Here is a 7,678-nt window from a genome sequence, read left to right as displayed (position 1 = left end):
GGCTAGTGGGACTCCAATCCCCACTAGTAATCTTTACTCAACAAAGATTACCGCTTCCCATCTTAAGGAGTATGGGATTTGAATATAAATTTAGTGGGAGGATCTATTTCATTTAAAAAACCAAAATGAAATAGTTATTATGAAAAGTACAACGGCTAACAATTTATTTTCTGCAACGAGATATATTATTACTCTGAAAAATGGTGACCACAAACCCACTCAGCTTCTATACTTGACAAGAATTGTTTGTGGACCCAATTTCACTGGGACCGGGTGAGGAATTTGAGAATTGTTCTCAATTCTGAAAAAATTGGGTATGTGCTTGATGAAAAGATGCCAACCTCCTTTCTTGAGGGTGGGACCCAAGAGAGCGTATTACTTATGATAAGTGGCGTGATGATGACTTAAAGTTAGGTCATATATGCTTGCTTCTATGAATAATGAATTACATAAGAAGTATGAATCTATGGAAGATCTTTGGGTCGATCATTTGCACTTAAAGGAATACTTTGATGAGAATGGTCGAAGCTCTAGATATGAGATATCTAAGGCATTGTACCGTATGAGGATGGCTGAAGGATCATCTCGTTAATGATCATGCTTTGAAAATGATCTGGCACATTGAAGAATTGGCTAGGCTGAATCTCGTTATGGACAATGAGTTAGGCGTGGATTTGATCCTCCAATCTTTACCTGATTCCTTCTCTAGTTTTGTCCAAAACTTCCACATGCATAAGATGGAGAAAACTCTTGTTGAGTTACATAGCATGCTGGTAGTTTATGAGAAGGAAATGCATAACACGAGGCCAAATGTAGTGGCTATGGCTAAGGCTTCTTCTTCAAAGGGTAAGACTGTTTTAAAAAGAAGAATAAATGGAAGAGGCCTACCAAACTGTTGTGCAACCAAAACCCATGATTGATAAAGGGAAATGTCATTCTTTGTGGTGTCAAAGGGCACTTTGGAGGAGGAAGCGTAAGAGGTACCTCGCGAGCTTGAAGGTCAAGCCCAAGAACCGACCTTATGAAGGTATGGTGTCTATGCTTATTGAAACCAATCTTATGGTTAGTCTTGAATCCAGCTCATGGGTTCTAGATTCTGCTGCAACTTCACATATTTGTATGTTTTGCAGAATCTGGAAATAAGCGAGATGCTAAGGTGAAATGAGATTATACGACGTTTGCCAATGGAGCAAGAGTTGCTGCATTAACTATAGGGACTTTTCGTTTATATTTGCCTTCGGACATGTATTGGTTTTAAAGAACTGTTTGCATTATAAGAATGCTGTTAGGAACATCATCTACGTACCTCGTTTGGGTAAAGAGAATTATGAATTTTCTTTTGCTGATGATGTATGTTCTATTTATCATAATAGAATATGTGTTGGTTCTAGCTTATTAACCAACAATCTTTATACCATTACAATGTCCGGTAATGCGATTACCAATGTCAATAAGCAAAATAGAATTGATATAAACGCCATAACTAATAAACGCCCTAGAGACGGTCCAAATAAAAAGTATGTTTGGCATCTCCGATTAAGTCATATTGGAGAAGACAGAATTAACAAATTGAGTAATGATGGATACATTGATCCTTCAAATTTTGAGTCATACTCAACTTGTGAGGCTTGTCTTCTAGGAAAAATGACCAAAGCGCCTTTTGTGGGACAAAGTGCACGAGCTGCTGACATATTAGGATTAATACATACAGATGTATGTGGACCAATTAATAAAATTGCTAGAGGTGGTTATAATTACTTCATTACCTTCACCGATGATCAGTCACGGTATGGTTATTTATACCTCATGAAGTATAAATATGAATCCTTTGAAAAGTTCAAGGAATTCAAGGCTGAAGTTGAGAAACAAACGGGAAAATGTATTAAGGCTCTTCGATCATATCGAAGAGGTGAATACCTTAGTACTGAATTCCTAGACTATTTAAAAGAGAATGGCATTTTATCACAATGGACACCTCCTGGAACTCCAGAACGTAATGGTGTATCTGAACGAAGAAATCGTACTTTATTAGATATGATACGATCAATGATGAGTTACACCGATTTGCCAATATCCCTTTGGGGATATGCCCTTGAGACAGTTGTATATATACTGAATAGAGTGCCGTCCAAATCTATTCCAACTACACCTTATGAGATATGGCATAGTAGGAAACCCAGTCTTAATCATATTAAGATTTGGGGTTGTCCAGCTTTCGTGAAAAAGCTGAAAATGGAAAAATTGGAGGCAAGATCTGAACAAGGTCGCTTCATTGGATATCCAAAGGAAACTCTTGGATATTATTTCTATTTTCATTCAGACCAAAGAATTTTGGTATGCAAGCACGTTTTTTTTTTTTTTTTTTTTGGAGAATCGGTTCATCCAAGAAAGTGGTCTTTGGGCGGAAAATAGTCTTACAAGAAGAAAATGATGAAGTATCAAACAACCGAGTTCAGATACCAATCTCTGATTCAGTGGGAGCTTTTGATACACAACCTCTTAGGAGAAGTGCGAGAACGTCTCGCCCACCTGCTCGTTATAGACACTCGGTTGATCATATTGAACCATTATTCATTGTGAATAAAAGTGATTAACTCGGTGATCCTAAAACATATGAGGAGGCGATGTTGGACATTGATTCTGGTAAATGGCTAGAAGTCATGAAATCCGAAATGGATTCAATGTATTCCAATGAGGTATGGACTTTGACTAACCTGCCTGATGGTATTGTACCAATTGGCTGTAAATGGATCTTCAAGAGGAAGATAAATGTTGAAGGTCAAATTGGAATTTACAAAGCACGGCTGGTGGCGAAAGGATATCGTCAAAAAGAATGAATTGATTATGACGAAACTTTCTCACCTGTGGCCATGCTAAAATCCATTCAGATTATGTTGGCTATAGCTGCACACCTTGATTATGAGATATTCCAGATGGATGTCAAAACGGCTTTTCTAAATGATTTTCTCGATGAGGACATCTATATGGAATAGCCACAGGGTTTTGAATCCAATAGTGAAAAACAGAAGGTGTGTAAGCTTAAGAGATCCATTTATGGACTCAAACAAGCCTTAAGAAGTTGGAACATCCTTTTTGATGAGGTAGTCAAATCGTTTGGCTTCATCAAAAATCCGGATGAACCTTGTGTATATAAGAAGATCCGTGGGAGTGCAATTGCATTTCTGGTTTTATATGTCGATGATATACTTTTGATTGGAAATGATGTACCAATGATATCATCAATAAAACTATTCTTCTCACAGAAATTCTCCATGAAAGATTTAGGAGAGGCAACCTACATTTTAGGTATCAAGATCTATAGAGATAGATCAAGACGATTGATTGGCCTCTCACAATCTACGTACATGCATAGACAAAGTGTTAACACGGTTTAACATGCAATGTTCCAAGAGAGGATTATTGCCTTTTAGGCAAGAGATCCGTCTTTCTAAGGAGATGTATCCCAACACTCCTGAAGAAAGAGAGCGGATGGCAAAGATACCATATGCATCCGCTATTGGAAGCATAATGTATGCTATGCTATGTACTAGACCTGATATTGTGCATGCTGTAAGTATTACTAGCAAATATCAGTCTGATCCAGGAGAAGAGCACTGGATAGCAGTCAAGAATATTCTTAAGTACTTGCGAAGGACTAAAGATTTATTCTTGATATATGGAGAAGGAGAATTTAAAGTTGTAGCTTATACAGATTCCGATTTTCAATCGGATCCTAATGATTATAAGTCTACGTCTGGGTTTGTCTTTACATTCAATGGTGGTGCGGTTAGTTGGAAAAGTTCCAAACAAAGCATAAGCTTTGCTGATTCCACTGCGGGCGAGTATGTAGCTGCTTTCGAGCGGCAAAGGAAGCCGCTTGGATGAAGAAGTTTATTTCTGAACTTGGAGTCGTTCCTTCAATTGAGCAACCGATCACATTGTTTTGTGACAACAATGGGGCGATAGCTCAAGCTAAGGAACCAGGTCTCACAGAAGTCCAAGCATATTGAGAGATGCTTCCATCTCATCAGAGAAATTGTTGGGAGAGGTGATATCGCCTTGCAGAAAATTGCCTCAGCAGAAAATGTGGCAGATCCCTTCACTAAGGCCTTACCTCAGTCTTCTTTTGAAAGACATATTGACAAAATGGGTTTGAGGTACCAGACAAGTTGGCTTTAGTGCAAGTGAGAAATTGTTAGATGTATGCCCTAAAGTTGCTATGTAATAGTTACATATTAGGGATTTCGGTTGTACTTTCATTATTATTATTTAATTAATGGCAATGACGTATTCATTCATTTGTCCAATTATTTTATATTGATGAATGATTCCATGAGATCGGTTGCAACTAGACCTATTCTTGAGACGTCGGATATATGTGATGGGTTCATAGTTAAACTGAATCTTTAAATCATTCGGTTGATGGATTATTGAGTGGATATTAATAATCTGTTGAGACCGGTGCGTTCTTAACTTCGCCATTAAGTATTGGATACTTAAGGGAATGATGAGTCACATGTCATTGGGTATTATGATGCCTGAGTTAGAACACAAGTGTTTGTATTAGACAAATTCATTGAACGTGACGCATATGGAACAATTAGCGACATGGAAGCTTTTAGCATGGTCAATGTCTAATTGTTCATGCTTTGGTCTTGTGTAAATAATCCTTAGACCTGAGGCACAGTGTTAACTTGTGTATCGAACAACTATGGTTCACGGGTGCACATAATGCCGGGTCGTCAATCCGTCTTTATACTTGATGGTCATAGTTTGTTCATATATGAAGTTACACGTGTGCGCAATATGGAATCTGTCTCCTTGTTATATGCAAGGTATGATAATGATGTCCTATGCGATCTACTTGTGACATTGCATTGAAATCCTCGACCGGGGTTGTAACCGAGAATAAATTGTTTATGTCTCGAATAAAATGCATGTCAATTAGATTTGTGCATATGATCGAATTAATGACTTGACAAATATTCCATGGTCTTTGTTTGATCGGGACATAGTAAGACGAGAGGATTGAATTATAGTGTAGCCAAAGCGACAGGTTCATTATGTTCTTAAAGTATTCACACTATCGGGTAGCCATGACATATTGCTAGATGTCAATCGTGGCTTGTAGGACCTAAAAGATTAATTGGGACAATTATTTCTTTTGGAAGTACTAATGTGTTAGTACAAGTCTTACTACCAGCTTAGTGATGAACCTAGGGATGTCACACACCATAAACAATTAGGATGACGTGGAACAAGAGATAAATATTATTGCAAATGTGTTTGCAATTACTGCAATTGAATTGAGCCTATTTGAAATTAAATTAAGTGAGATTTAATTTAATTTGTATTATAGTCATGAGCCTACTTGCATGTGATGCACACGCGTGCCCAAAGTGGATATATGTTAACATACCAAACAAGTTGACTTTAGTGCAAGTGGGAGATTGTTAGAAGTATGCCCTAAATTAACTAATTAAAAATAATAATAATAAAAAATAAAGCTTCATGCATGTGCACGAATTCGTGCACATGCACGAAGCATGGATGGTCAGCAACCGCTGACCATCATGCCAAGATCGTGCATGAGCGGTTGCTCATGCACGATCATCCGCATATGGACGATCAGCAACCGTTGCTGGTCATTTTTATTATAAAATGAATGAGGGACGAGAGTTAAAGAAGCTGTTGAAAAACAGAGAAAAGAGTCAGTGTGGTTTTGTTTTGTTCGAGAGAAACACAAGCGAGAAATCAGTGATGCTTTGCTGAAAATAGAAAGCAAAGTGTGTGCGTGTTCTTGTGTCTTTGAGGCGCTAGCAAGAAGAGCGTTATCTCGTTTGGGCTGTGACTATTATACATCAAGAATACGACGGATTCTTTCCACGTGATTGCTAGCACAATCGAAGTGGTGGATATCCGAAAGTTCTCTTTTCGTTCGACGTTCGTTGTTGGTGTGTGTCTGAACTAGAGGTCCGACACTTGTGGGACTTGAAGCGTAGAACATCCAAACCGACTTATTTAAAGCGCGCTTCGACAGGTAATTCGTTTAACTCCCTTTTATGATTAGATTTTTGATTAAAACGCATAAACAACGCCTTAGGAGAATCATGTGTAAAAGATATCTTTGTTTCTGCTGCGTACTTTATGTTAATTTTTCTTATACATGATTCATGAAACCCCAACAGTTGGGTCATAATTAGCGACAAACAAAAGGTGAGTTCTTTAATTAATATTTATTTCTTATACTTCTTAAATATCCACATTTATAAGATATGTTTTACATTGCAATCATTTTTTACAGGGCCTTATAGGAGTTTGTGGCTGATTTTGCTGCGGCACTAAGCATAGGATGTGTGCTAGACACATCTATGCTAATTGGGGCAAGAAACATAAGGGAATACAAATGCAAAGACTATTTTGGCAGTGTGCTAAGAGAAATACTAGGACGGAGTATGATGAACACTCTCAGGCATTGAAGAAAATTAGTCCTTGTGCATATCATGATTTGGTGCAAACAGAGCCAAAACACCGGTGTAAGGTTTTCTTTAATACTGATGTGAAATGTGACATTGTTGACAATAACTTATGCGAAGCATTCAATGGAAAAATTATACATGCTAGGTGTAAGTCCATATGTAGTATGTTGGAGGAAATGCGGATAATGATAATGACAAGGATGCATAGACAGAGGGATGCATGTGCTAAGTGGAAAAAAAATTGTGGTCCAGGAATCATAAAAAAACTAGAAGAAAATAGAATTGGTGCAACATACTGTCAAGTGATATGGAATGGTGATGCTGGATATGAGGTAATGGATAAGGGTGACAAATATGTAGTGGATGTATTCAAGAGAGATTGCTCTTGTAGAAAATGACAACTTACTGGCATCCCTTGTCCTCATGCAATTTATGCTATAAATCATAGGCAAGAGGATGCATATAATTATATTGATGAATGTTATAAGAAGGCCAAGTTCTTAGCTAAGTATGAAAACATGATGATGCCAATTCGAGGAGAGAGATTTTGGAAAAAGACTCATAGGGAGTCGCCTGAACCACTTCTATCCTGGGTGAAGCACGGTAGACGTAAATAGAAAAGATCAAGAGAAGAAGGTGAGGTGGCAAGTGGAACTAGGATGTCGATGATAGAAATGAAGATGACATGTCAAATTTGCTTGAAGACGGGATACAATAGTTCAACTTGTCCAATTAAAAAGATTAGGTCTACATCTTCCCAAACACAATTTTCAAGATAAAAAAATCCGGTTAGTACTTCCATTTCTATTATGTTATGTTTGTTTTGTCAATAATACTTTAAAAGAATATATTCTTTGTTGGTTCGGGGACGTACAAATAAAAATGCAAGTGGCAGTGTTGGTGGCTCTAATAGTATGGATCCTCCTAGTAATGTCAATAGCACAAGCGTTAGAAGTTATTCGAAGAGACAAAAGTGACAACATTTGGGAATATCTTTTGTGATAATAGGTCCGGTGAAGTGGTTTTGATCAATTTGTTCTTTTCATTGATGATGGCATCAATGAAGTAGGGTTGTGGATATATCTTTTTGATTTGTCTTATATGACCATTTGTATAATGGTTGGGATTAGTGAGATGATTTTCTTTTGAGCCATCTTATTATAGTAAAATGGGTTTATTCATCTATTTTTTACTTGAAT

This window comes from Eucalyptus grandis, chromosome 8 (assembly GCF_016545825.1).
Source record: "Eucalyptus grandis isolate ANBG69807.140 chromosome 8, ASM1654582v1, whole genome shotgun sequence".
Taxonomy (NCBI): domain Eukaryota; kingdom Viridiplantae; phylum Streptophyta; class Magnoliopsida; order Myrtales; family Myrtaceae; genus Eucalyptus; species Eucalyptus grandis.
This window is presented reverse-complemented; position numbering follows the sequence as displayed.